The sequence below is a fragment of the Bos grunniens genome, chromosome 9, assembly GCF_055505025.1.
Source record: "Bos grunniens cultivar Pamir isolate PY7600 chromosome 9, Bosgru_T2T1.0, whole genome shotgun sequence".
NCBI classification, from domain to species: domain Eukaryota; kingdom Metazoa; phylum Chordata; class Mammalia; order Artiodactyla; family Bovidae; genus Bos; species Bos grunniens.
Window position 1 is genome coordinate 15001809 of NC_141173.1, and position 13784 is coordinate 15015592.

At 38.1% G+C, this 13784-nt stretch overlaps 1 pseudogene; it reads right to left on the reverse strand.

Annotated features, from left to right (window-relative positions):
- Nucleotides 1–706: 706 nt before the first annotated feature.
- Nucleotides 707–2333, reverse strand: LOC147365610 (N-lysine methyltransferase SMYD2-like; annotated as a pseudogene).
- Between the last annotated feature and the right edge of the window lie 11451 nt (nt 2334–13784).

A 13784-nucleotide genomic window follows, 5' to 3' on the forward strand; every position in this document is an offset into this window, starting at 1 on the left:
TTCTAATTTTATTTTATTTTTAATCTTTACATAATTGTATTAGTTTTGCCAAATATCAAAATGAATCCGCCACAGGTATACATGTGTTCCCCATCCCGAACCCTCCTCCTTCCTCCCTCCCCATACCAACCCTCTGGGCCGTCCAGTGCACCAGCCCCAAGCATCCAGCATCGTGCATCGAACCTGGACTTTGAAGAGTGCTCTTCAGATATTTTGTCTCTTGCCTGATGCTTTTCTCATTGTTAAATGAGATTGTGCTTTTGGGGGAGGATGGTCACAGAGATGCACTTCCATTCTCGTGACACCACACTGTGCTGGGGGCACATGAATTATTATTTGGGAGAGGTTGACCTTCATCACCTGACTGAGGCAGTGTTTGCCATAATTCTTAACTGCCAAGTAGAAAAATAACATTTTATTTATTCATTTTTTACTGCTATCTTTTAAATTTTCTTTCATCATTCATGTTTGTTCAGAACATTACAGTAGGCATGAAGGAAAAAATAACTGCATTTTTAAACTCAATCTGTCTGAAGTATAATATATGAAACCATGCTATTATCTCTTACAGAAAAAAATAGCATTCAAATAATAATTTGATATTAAGGTAAAAGATTAAGACCAAAGTCCAAGTAAGCCATCTATAAGGTTTAAGTTCAAGTTATGTTTCCCTTCCATTGAGTTTACAGAAATGCTGGCATGATGTGTATGATTTGAAATGTCAAATTCTCGAAGGTTTCTGCACCAGGGTTTAAATAAAAACTAAAATATTGGCATACTTTCAGTGATTTTCCAGTTCCTGTTTGATCTCAGAAATGTACAGGTTATCTCGGCCATAAGCTACTTCTTTGTTGGTACTTCTCAGATGGTGAAGTGGTAAAGAACCCACCTGCCAATGAAGGAGATATAGGAGACGTGGGTTCAATCCCTGAGTCAGGGAGATCCCCTAGAGTAAGAAATGGCAACCCACTCCAGTATTCTTGCTTGGAAAATTCCATGGACAGAGAAATCTGCAAAGCTACCATCCATGGGGTTGCAAAATGTTGGACATGACCAAGCAACTAAACACACACACACGAACTTCCATGCTGATAATGGCTTTCTTCAGGGCTCTCTCCCCGGAAGCTTTGTTCTCCAGGTCCACCTACAGTCTTCCTAACTTCAGCCACATGGAGGCTGAGGGCATACAGAGGACAATGCTTACTGTAGGGCTGGGTGATTTTCTGTCTGTACGACAGGGCTCCCTCCCAGTTCTGCATGTACAAGCAGATGCCATGGTTTGGCACATCATGTGCATCCTATACATGTTACTGTTCTCAAACACGCAGCTCTTCTGGCTGAGTTCACAAATCTCCAGCAGCTCAATGGGGACCTTGTGTAGTGCTTGGCCCTTTGTAACTCAATACATTGCAAACATATCTGATCATGTCTCTGCCTCTGGGGGATAGGTGAACTTCCAGATTTCCACCTTGGCCTTATCCTTGACTTTGTTGGTACATCCTTGCTCTTACAAGTAAAAAAAATAAGAATCTCTTAACCAGTCATTCATATCTTCTGTTGAGTACAGGAGGTCAACATAGCTGGTAAAAGTCTCCTCTCCTGGGTGGATTTCTCTGACTTCTGCCAGGGTCCCTTTGCAGGTCACAATGACATTGGTGCAAGATCAGCAAATATTGCTGATCCCAAAAGAGAAAGTTCTTCATCTTCAATTGTAAATCCATGACAGTTAACCTGTATGAAGAGTACTACCAGGATATCATTTTTGGGGAACTGAAAGTGCTTGGAATGAAAGTGATACAGAGCAGCAAGGTCATTCTGAATCAAATCCTTCTTCTCATTATCTAATTTACCCAGAGGTGACTCCAACTCCTTCATGGCTAACCATTTCTCTGAAGGTGTTCTTTCTGGGTAGAATTTATGTATAGCCAGAATTCTTGCAATTAACCTTACAGTCTCTGAGGGATTTCAGTTTTCCCCCAGAACAACTATGGGAGAACATTCCAGCTTGTGCATCAGCCAGTCATCTTTCTCACATGCTACCTTACAGTAAAATGCCTGCTGCATCTTCCACATTTGGACAATCCTCCTTTCCTGGTGAAGCAGAACTCACAGTGGTTACCCCACTCATTGACCATGAGCATGGAGGCATAGGCCTGCAGAAGAGGAGCAAGTCCATACCTGGAAGCATGATAGAGCCTTGCCCTGGCTGCAGAAGTGCTCCAGACCACTGTTGGCCTGGGCCCTCATCCCAGCATCTCAGTTTGTGAGAGGAGCTGCAACTGCAGCTCCCCAATAACATCTTATTTTAAATGTTAATCTATATATGTGCTGTCTAGCAGATATTTGTCACTCTTTTTAGCTGTCTCATTCTTTGAACCTCTTTCCTATAAGAAATTTCTCATCCTTGTATGTTCTTACTTTGCTGGGGCACAAGGATAAAATGCACAATTCTTTCAGTAAAATGTGGCTTCTTCTTCTCTGGTGGCTCAGCTGGAAAAGAATCCACCTACAATGCAGGAGACTGGGATTGAAGCCCTGGGTTGGGAAGATCCTCTGGAGAAGAAAATGGCTACCCACTCCAATATTCTTGCCTTGAGAATTCCAAAGACAGAGAGCCTGGTGGACTACAGTCCATAGGATTGTAAAGAGTTGGACACGACTGAGCAACTAACACATTTGCAATAAAAGTAAGGAACTCCTGCTCTAGTGATCACAGGCATCACATCTCCAGTGAGGTAGATGCCATGTGGAACCCACTCTGGTAAAGAGATGGTAGAGACATCGAGTTTTACAGGCAGCATGATATGATTTGCCTACTTGTCAAAAAGCCATAGGGTATAGGTCTTAGCTTTGTCTGACAGACCAAGAAACTCACTCTAGTGGATTCTTTCTAACCACAAAGAGTTAGCAAAGAGTTCTTCCACAGTGTATTACTACTTATTTTTTGACAATAAAAAAGTCCTGAAGAAGACAAATAATTTATATTAAAAAGTAAGTAAGAGCGAAGTCAAGGTTGGTTTAATGATTGTATTGTTCTGATGCTCTTGATTCCATCATCTTCTTTCTGAGTGGTAGAGGGAAGCTGAACTTGATACACATGGGTGTGTGTTGTGGATATGAGCGTTATCTAGTATGAATCAAAATAAAAATTGCTTGAAAAACTCTCAGCTGTTATCTTTTTTTTGTTTGTTTGTTTAAAATCTAGTTTTTCAAATAGACACTTATGCTTTTGGATCATATCATTTTAGATCATTATCAAATCATCTTTACCAAATAATGCTTCAACTTATACTGTCTTCCAGTTTTTGTGAAAAGTTACTATAAGAATTAGATGTAAAATCTCCACTTTGACAGTTTCTATATTCTACAAATTTTTTAATGATATAAATGCCTCATTTGTACCTATATAGTGAGCAAATAAGAAAAATAAAATTTGATTTTCCCTAAATATTTGAAACAATTTTTACCTCTAATCAAGGGAAATGTTTAAAATTTTAAATTATTTTGCTATAATTATAGATATATAGGATGTTGCAAATAAATGTACAGGAAGGTCTCTGTACTTTTCCACTTAGATTCCCCCAAAGTTAACATCCTGTATAACTATAGCATAATAAGGATGCCAAGAATTTGACATGGGGAAAATCCACAGATCTTGTTCAGATTTCTCCAGTTATACATGAGCTTATATGTATGTATATGTGTACTGAAGTAAAATGTTTAACTTTTTAAAGTTTCTCTTTGCTTTACTAAATTGGTTATGCTAAACATCAAACTCCAAAATGTCAGTGGCTTAATGCAATAGAAGTTATTTCTTACTCACACAAAAGTTAATGTATGTGTTTCTGGTTGTAAACCACTTTCGTGGTCATTTGAAAACCCAGGCTCCTTCTAATTCGCTGCTCTATCCTCCCTTGAGTCCTAGAGTAGGGTCCATTCAATTAGCAGAAGAGGAAAGCCGGGTGTGGAAGCGTTGCACATCTCTGTGACCCAAATTTCATTGGTCAGGACTCAGTAGCATGCCTACTCTTGTTGCAAAGGGTGAATGGGAAGCATACTGTAGCTAGGTATACAGGAGAAAAAAGAAAACTAGGTGCTGGTTTTCAGTACAGTTGGTTCCTTGAATTTAAGAACCAGGTCTTATATCCTATCATGACTTGTCAAAAGTACTGGTTACCCTTTTCAGTATCATTTTCTCTTAATCTGTTTCCAATTGTTTTCCTAAACTTAGTTATCTTAAATTCTATGCATCTACTTTAGCATTATTATTGCAAAAGAATGAGAAATGAATAAATTCAGTAAGCACTAAAGGAGTTAAATGAGTTTTGCAACATTTAAATTGCAAAATTCTATTTTTTATAAATTCTTTTCTTTCTTGTTCTTCAGTGTGATCAAAATTAATGAACAAAATTTATACAATGACTACATGATAAAAATATTTGGATTAAAAATTATAAGTTTGAACAATGATCCATATATTAGACTATGTAACAGCCAAATGTAACATTTAGAAATATAAAAATATTTTTACTTCCTTTTATAGAAGACTTTATCAAAGTAGTTTATATGTGAAATAGGAATCATAATAGAAAAAAATCATTTTCTATTAATTTTAAGACAAATATTTTGTTTGCATAGATTATCTGAAAGTTTCTTTCCAGCTTGGCTCTTACAGTAATACTGAGAATAGATGTCTTTCATTGTTAGCAATAGTAGTTCAATAATGTAATTCCACTGAACCTTGCAATTGTATGAGTTCAGTGATTCTATCTTTGTTCTTTAGGTAGATAAACTATGATGGAGATAATGTAAAAAACTTTCTTGCAAGTCTGCAAAGGGGATTTTGCAAGCCCTAATGATTGCAGCATGCAGCAGTAAAGGACTGAGTTTAATCATAAGAAAGGGGCCACTTTCCCAACTGCAATTCTTCCAGGAAAATCCTATAATAGAGGAGATAAGAACTTAATTTAAAAATCATTGTTCCAGGGTAAGTCCTTAAAAAAACATGAAAGTCAGTTCTGCTCTTTAGCAATTTTTGATTCTTAAATCATTATTTCCACGATAATGTTTTGTGGTCTATGTTGTGTTCAGTTCCGTTTAGTTTAGTCACTCACTTGTGTCCAGCTCTTTGTGACCCCATGGACTGCAGCATGCCAGGCTCCCCTGTCTGTCACCAACTCCTAGAGCTTGCTGTAACTCATGTCCATCAAGTTGATGATGTCATCCAACCATCTCATCTGTTGTCCTCTTCTCCTCCTGCCTCCTGCCTCCTCCCTCTGTTGTCCCCTTCTCTTCCTGCCTTCAATCTTTCCCAGCATCAGGATCTTTTCCAAGGAGTCAGTTCTTCATATCAGGTGGCCAAAGTACTGGAGTTTCAGCTTCAGCATCAGTCCTTTCAATGAATATTCAGGAGTGATTTCCTTTAGGATTAACTGGTTTGATCTCCTTGTAGTCCAAGGGACTCTTACAAGTCTTCTCCAACACCACAGTTCAAAAGTATCAATTCTTTGGCACTCAACTTTCTTGATTAAGATCTCAGGTAAATGACAATTCAGAAACCATAGATAACTTTTCAGAGAGAATTAATCAGCTGGGACTAAAATATTGGTTTTTCTTTCCTCATTCTTTTTTTTTTTTTTTCTGTATACTACAGGGCACTATATATGCCTATCATTGGGAACAGCACCTATAGTCAGAAAGTCCATAGCTTTCTTATCCATTCATCTGCTGATGGGCATCTAGGTTGCTTCCATGTCCTGGCTATTATAAACAGTGCTGCGATGGACATTGGGGTACACATGTCTCTTTCCCTTCTGGTTTCCTCAGTGTGTATGCCCAGCAGTGGGATTACTGGATCATAAGGCAGTTCTATTTCCAGTTTTTTAAGGAATCTCCACACTGTTCTCCATAGTGGCTGTACTAGTTTGCATTCCCACCAACAGTGTAAGAGGGTTCCCTTTTCTCCACACCCTCTCCAGCATTTATTGCTTGTAGACTTTTGGATTGCAGCCATTCTGACTGGTGTGAAATGGTACCTCATAGTTGTTTTGATTTGCATTTCTCTGATAATGAGTGATGTTGAGCATCTTTTCATGTGTTTGTTAGCCATCTGTATGTCTTCTTTGGAGAAATGTCTATGGTACATATACACAATGGAGTATTACTCAGCCATTAAAAAGAATACATTTGAATCAGTTCTAATGAGGTGGATGAAACTGGAGCCTATTATACAGAGTGAAGTAAGCCAGAAAGAAAAACACCAATACAGTATACTAACGCATATATATGGAATTTAGAAAGATGGTAACAATAACCCTGTGTACGAGACAGCAAAAGAGACACTGATGTATAGAACAGTCTTATGGACTCTGTGGGAGAGGGAGAGGGTGGGAAGATTTGGGAGAATGGCATTGAAACATGTAAAATATCATGTATGAAATGAGTTGCCAGTCCAGGTTCGATGCATGATGCTGGATGCTTGGGGCTAGTACACTGGGATGACCCAGAGGGATGGTATGGGGAGGGAGGAGGGAGGAGGGTTCAGGATGGGGAACACATGTATACCTGTGGTGGATTCATTTTGATATTTGGCAAAACTAATACAATTATGTAAAGTTTAAAAATAAAATAAAAAAAAAGAAAGTCCAGAACTGTCTAAAACTGAATGCTTATTTAATGTTTATAGATCGCAAAGGTCTCATTAATGCATATTGTATTCTGAGTTTATTCAGTCTAACAGGTATGTCAATGGTGCTTACCTTTAAATTATTCAAGGTGCAATGGCTTGGAAATGATTTCTCTTCAAGCAGATATCATCATACCTTACTGGACATTCTATCATACTGAATATACTACTTTTAGTCCCACAACTGTACACTTTAAAGATCTAGGACTGAAGGCCTATTCAAATAGACCTTGAATAATATTTCCTAGATAGTGACTGTTAACTCATTCTCTTCTCTATGGTACTTTCTTTGCTGGTAGTTATAGACATTCCAAAATTGGAGACAGATTCCCTGAAAAAAGTGCTGTATTCTACATATAGTTAAGTAAGCAAGGTGACAATGTATAGCTTTGATGTACTCTTTTCCCAATTTGGAACCAGTCTGTTGTTCCATGTCCAGTTCTAACTGCTGCTTCTTGACCTGCATACAGATTTTTCAGTAGGAGGTCAGGTGATCTGGTATTCTCATCTCTTTAAGAATTTTCCACAGTCTGTTGTGATCTATGCAGTCAAAGGCTTTGGCGTGGTCAATAAAGCAGAAGTAGATGTTTTTCTGGGACTCTCTTGCTTTTTTGATGACCCAGTGGATGTTGGCAGTTTAATCTCTTGTTCCTCTGCCTTTGCGAAATCCAGCTTAAACATCTGGAAGTTCACGGTTCACATACTGTTAAAGCCTGGCTTGGAGAATTTTGAGCATTACTTTGCTAGTGTGTGAGATGAGTGCAATTGTGCAGGAGTTTGAACATTTTTTGGCATTGCTTTCTTTGGGATTGGAATGAAAACTAACCTTTTTCCAGTCCTGTGGCCACTGCTGAGTTTTCCAAATTTGCTGGCATATTGAATGCAACATTTTCACAGCATCATCAGTTGAGGATTTGAAATAGCTCAACTGGGATTCCATCAGCTCCACTAGCTTTGTTTGTAGTGATGCTTCCTAAGGCCCACTTGACTTCACATTCCAGGATGTCTGGCTCTAGGTGAGTGATCACATCATCATGGTTACCTGGGTCATGAAGATCTTTTTTGTATAGTGCTTCTGTGTATTCTTTCCACCTCTTCTTAATATCTTCTCCTTCTGTTAGGTTCATACCATTTCTGTCCTTTATTGTGCCCATCTCTGCATGCAAGTTTCCCTTGGTAGCTCTAATTTTCTTGAAGAGATCTCTAGTCTTTCCCATTCTATCATTTTCCTCTATTTCTTTGCATTGATCACTGAGGAAGGCTTTCTTATCTCTCCTTGCTCTTCTTTGGAACTCTGCATTCAAATGGAGATATCTTTCCTTTTCTCCTTTGCCTTTCACTTCTCTTGTTTTCTCAGCAATTTGTAAGGCCTCCTCAGACATCTGTCTATCAGATCTAATCCCTTGAATCTATCTGTCACTTCTACTGTTTGTTAGCTGTTATTAAGAAATTAAGGCACAAATCTAAGTTGTTAGAAATCAATTAATAGATTGAAAATATGGCATGTTTTCTAAGCAGTTCCGTCTGAAACACATTGGTTGTGAATTTGTCAAATATACTGAAGGAATGCTGAAAAGAAGCCCTAAGTTTAATTGTGAAAATCATTCCTGGATAGTATGCACAGGTAATTAAGGGGAAAAGAGTGATCTGTCTTTGGTATGAGTAGCATCTTGACTATGTATGATGTAAAACCTGAATTCCTGAAGCACAGCAGGCTTTCCTGTTCCTTGCCAGCCACTGACATTCCTTTTCTTCCTCCCTTTAGTCCTTCTCTGGCATGACAAATACAGATGTGAATATGGAAATCATCTATGGAGTTTTAAGGGAGAAGCACGTCAAGCTGTTTTCCAGAGCAAAAAGTTTCCCATGCAATTTTCCTCTACTTTCATACTTATCAAGTTTTATTAACATGTATTAATATTCTTCAACCTATTTTCCATTTTCATGCCAGAAACTTATTTTCAAGATTCCTGAAAACTTAATCAGTTCTCTTCCAGATACATAATATAAATTTGCCTAATTTGAGTTAGTTTTTAGCTAGTAGTGGACAATGGGAACTATGGTATGAAACTGTCATTTGGTAATTTGTCTTGAGCTATGGAATATATCATCTGGAAATATGAGAATCTTCATCCTGCTATTTGAGTGAAAGGCTAAAGTTGTAGAATGAGAAGATGGCATTTTACCTTCCATGTGGACATTTTTGATTTGGGGAACTAATTGGTGTGAATTTTATCATCCTGTTTTGATTTCTCCCTTCTGCTTCCCATGTTGGCTGAGCTGTGTTCCAGACTGCTGCTCATTTGAGCCAAGGACAGAATAATTAACAAGAGAAATCTTGTTTAAAAACAGCATGTATGATAAAACCAATACTAAAACTACTTGGAATATTTTAAAACATCTAAGACCATAACAGCCCATTTTGGGGCAGGTAGTTGTTCATTAATTATGATTTTCTTATTTAGTGCATTCACCAGTTTGTCACATCCAAAGAATAAAAAATTAAATCATATCTTTCTCAAAGCCTACCTTTACTTGATATACTTCCTCTAACAGAAAAGGGGAGTATAAGAAGTCCTCCGTTCTCCATAAAAAATACCACGCTAAGTATGTGAAAACATTTTCGATCTTACCAACAAATACATTGTGAAAAATAAATCAGAGTGATACTGTTTAGATCCTACCACATAATTAATTTAAAAAAATAGACTAACATCTAGTATGGAGGATATATTCAAATGAGTGCTGGCAGATTCATGCTGCTGCTGCTAGTCGCTTCAGTAGTGTCCGACTCTTCGAGACTCCATGGACTGCAGCCCATCAGGCTCCCCCGTCCCTGGGATTCTCCAGGGAAGAACACTGGAGTGGGTTGCCATTTCCTTCTCCAATGCATGGAAGTGAAAAGTGAAAGTGAAGTCGCTTAGTCGTGTCCGACTCTTCGCGACCCCATGGACTGCAGCCCACCAGGCTCCTCCATCCATGGGATTTTCCAGGCAAGAGTACTGGAGTGGGGTGCCATTGCCTTCTCCGATATCAGGATGATAATCAAAGTATCTTAAAACTAGTACAGCATATGCATGCTTAGTCACTCAGTCATGTCTCTTGTGACCTCATGGCCCTGACCAAAGAACAGCTGTCTAATCAATCAGCAATCTGTTCTGATTGAAGTATAAACCCTTACAAGCTTTCTAATGAATAATGTCAAAATAAATCATATTATTTGACTCAGAAGTTCTTCCATGTGTGTATTAAAACTTTTGATAAATTTCCATGTTACTTTCCAGACACGTTTTATCAATCTACACTTTTATCATCAGTTAATAAGAATCCATTTTCTCATATCCTAAAGAATACTAGATATTTTAAATTATGTTAAACTCTTTGCCAATATAATAGGTGAAAATACTATTTGATTATTGGTTTGATTTCTTTGGCGACTAATACAGTTGGCTGTTTATATTTCTTCTGTTGTGTACTGACTGTTCTTGTCCTGCTACTTTTTAATGCCACGTATTTAAGCCCTGTTAATTTATGAGTAGAAGACAAGAGATCAAAATGATTTTCTTTCATTCACATGGCCACACCCAATTATTTTTCAGGGTGGAAATTAATCTCTTTTAGGACACAGTGTTCTGAATGAAAAACTCAAAGAATGAAAGAACATACTTTGTAACATTTTGGCCAAGAATAAATCACTACATTTAAAAAAGCATGCATTACAACAGAAAGGGGTGGATATTGGCTGCTGTGTTGGTGTCATAGTCGCATATAGTTCTACAAGCTTGTCTTCTGTGCCTCATGCATTGCTTTACTTTTGCTCAATCCCTGCCAGGGTGGGACCACCCAAGCTCCTGAATGCAGCTCTTTCTGTAGGACCTTAAGTTAAGCCCAAATTGCAGGGTAGGAGGTCTTTAGTTTGCTCTTTGAGGTATGAATAATTTCTCTGCCATCTATTTCACTCCACTCAAGTTACCATGTGGAATGCCATTTGGGATAGCTTGGAAATGGTTCTATGTTGTATCATAAAAAAGACTCTGACAAGTTTTGTGTATTTTGTGATGGCACAGAAAATAAGGAGAGGATTCAGGGTTTGACCTAGAAATCCATTCCAAGTTGGTTTGGGTTTTGGGTTTCCTGAGTTGTCATGTCTGGGGGAACCTTGCAAATGGGTTGGTAATGAGGCATTTTGAGGGCTGCTGATTCGGGAAACGTATCAAGCTGTCTTGGGTACGTGGCATCCCATCTGCTTTGCATTCCATCTTGCATTTAAAGCATAAACCTAGTATTGTAAGGTCATTGACATTTAGCTCTATTATTGATATTCATAGAAGGTCTAGGAAAAATCTTAGAACCACATTTTCATCATGAAAAGTAGGGTAATTATTATATTTTCCTAAGGAGAGTCAACTCTTTGAGCTGTTCCCACAAGGTTTACAAAATTTGTCTGATTCCTTGATTGCCAGTGACTGGTCTGTAGAAGACTTTAAGAGTATATTCATAACGATAAAAGGCAACTATTATGTTGCAGTAAAAAGAGCTATCAAAGAGACATTAGAAACTAGCTTGTTTCCTGTGCTGTCTAAGGGCAGTTTCTTATCTTCTCCAAATCAGTTTCTTCCTATGTAAAAAGGAGATGCATTATTCATAATGTCTAATTCACAAGGTCATGATCAGAACCAAAGACTGAATGTCAAAATACTATGTAAAATACTACATGAAAACTAGTTACTATTATGACCTGACAAATAGTATGTTATGAGTTAGAAACTTTCATAAATATCTCCAATGGAATGACCATTTTGACAAAAGTTATGGGAGACACCAAAAGATTATGTTCTATGGGTCTGTTTGTGTTTTTTTCTGTGTGTGATTGTATGTGTGAAGTACATATTATCCATCTTGAATTATTTTTATCTATCATTTACTCTTTTTTTCTTAGTTTAAAAAAACTGTAGTTTACTTTTTGGTTGCACTGGCTCTTCATTGCTGCATGTGGGCTTTCTCTGGCTATAATGAGCATGGAGCTGTGCATGCTAAGTTGCTCAGTCGTGTTCAACTCTTTGCAATGCTATGGACTGTAGCCTGCCAGGCTCCTCTGTCCATGGGATTCTCTAGGCAAAAACACTGGAATGGATTGCAACGCCCTCCTCCAGGGAATCTCCCCAACTCAAGGATCAAACCTGCATCTCTCATTTTTCCTGCATTGGCAGGTGGGTCCTTTACTGCTAGTGTTACCTGGGAAGCCAGTTGCAGTACACAAGCTTCTCATAGCAGTGGCTTCTTTTGATGTGGAGCACTGGCTCTAGGACACATGGCCTTCAGTATTTGTGGTGCACAGGCTTAGTTGCCCCACACCATGTGGGATTTTCCTGAACCAGGGATCAAACCCATGTCCCCTGCATTGGCAGGTGGATTCTCAACCACTGGAACACAAGTGAAATTCTATCATTCAGTTCAGTCACTCAGTCATGTCCTGCTCTTTGTGAGCCCATGGACTACAACATGCCAGGTCTCCCTGTCCATCACCAACTCCTGGAGTTCACTCAAACTCATGTCCATCGAGTCGGTGATGCCATCCAACCATCTCATCCTCTGTCGTCCCCTTCTCCTCCTACCTTCAATCCTTCCCAGCAACAGGGTGTTTTCAGATGAGTTAGTTCTTTGCATCTGGTGGCCAAAGTATTGGAGTTTCAGCTTCAGCATCAGTCCTTCCAATGAATACTCAGGACTGATCTCCTTTAGGAAGGACTGGTTGGATCTCCTTGCAGCCCATGGGGCTCTCAAGAGTCTTCTCCAACACCACAGTTCAAAAGCATCAATTCTTCAGTGCTCAGGGTTTTTTTTATAGTCCAACTCTCATATCCATACATGATTACTGGAAAAACCATAGCTTTGACTAGATGGATCTTTGTTGGTAATGTCTCTGTTTTTTAATATGCTATCTAGGTTGGTCATAGCTTTTAATTATTCATTTCAAACTTCTGGTTCCTGAAAACGTTTCTAAGTTTTTCTTTTCTTGAGATAGCAAATCCACTGATTTAAATTCTTTTAATACTTGAAATGATCAATGCTATTTTCCTGATTTAAAAAAGTTTTACCTATGTATATGTGTATCTATCTATATGTGTATACACATATATATAGAAGTTGAATTACCAAATATGACAAGAAATCTAAATCGCTGGCATGAAATGTGCATTTTTCAGTCTTGGTTCATGCACCATGGCCACAAACAGTCTTAATGTCACAGTCTTATTCAGCATTCCATTTGAAGGAAATTATGTTTTGGTCTGGCATGGCTGGGTCACATTCTGAATGACTGAAGGGCAGACTAAAATTAGGGGGAAATACATCTATGTTTCAATTTCTCTAGGAAGGTGTCATATGGCTTAACATTTAGTTTTACAATTCTATTTCAATTTGTTTTACATGTGCCTTCTTTGAGGAAAGTGTTTCACAATATACTAATACTGAGACATAAAATACGAATTTCTCCTTCAAGAATCTCAAAGGTGGCTGTTTCACTAACTAATTTACCACATGTAACTGAGAAACACAGTGTTTCATATTTTACAGATTGAGAAACCAGGGCACAGGCAAGCATTAAAATAAATTAGTAGGAGTTTAATGTTACTGATTTTACAGTCAGATTTGAGATCATCAGTGGAATTGAAAAAAAGGTAATATACCCAGCTAAGGCTTATATAATCAGATGATCACATCACATGGGTCCTCAAAACCCAATCAGTTCAGTTAAAAAAAAAAAAAGTAACCTTTTGACTGTATTTATATCAAATGGGTCTCAAATATTCATAGACTTAATTTCCTACTGTTTGCAACAAGCTCTGAGAAATTGCCTTTAAATAAAGTAGGTAATTGACTATTCCTTTAAAACCTCCCATATTAATTAAGTTGCCTCTTCCAGTTGAAATACCCTGCCTTTCTCACAACTGCCAGTTAAAAATTGGCTCACCCTTCAAGCCCCATTACACATGCCACAGAACTCGCAACGCAATATTATCTTGTCTTTGAAGTCTCCCTGTTCATAGCCCAAAACATGCACCTTCATTATAATGATTTGGGCTTTCCTGGTGGCTCA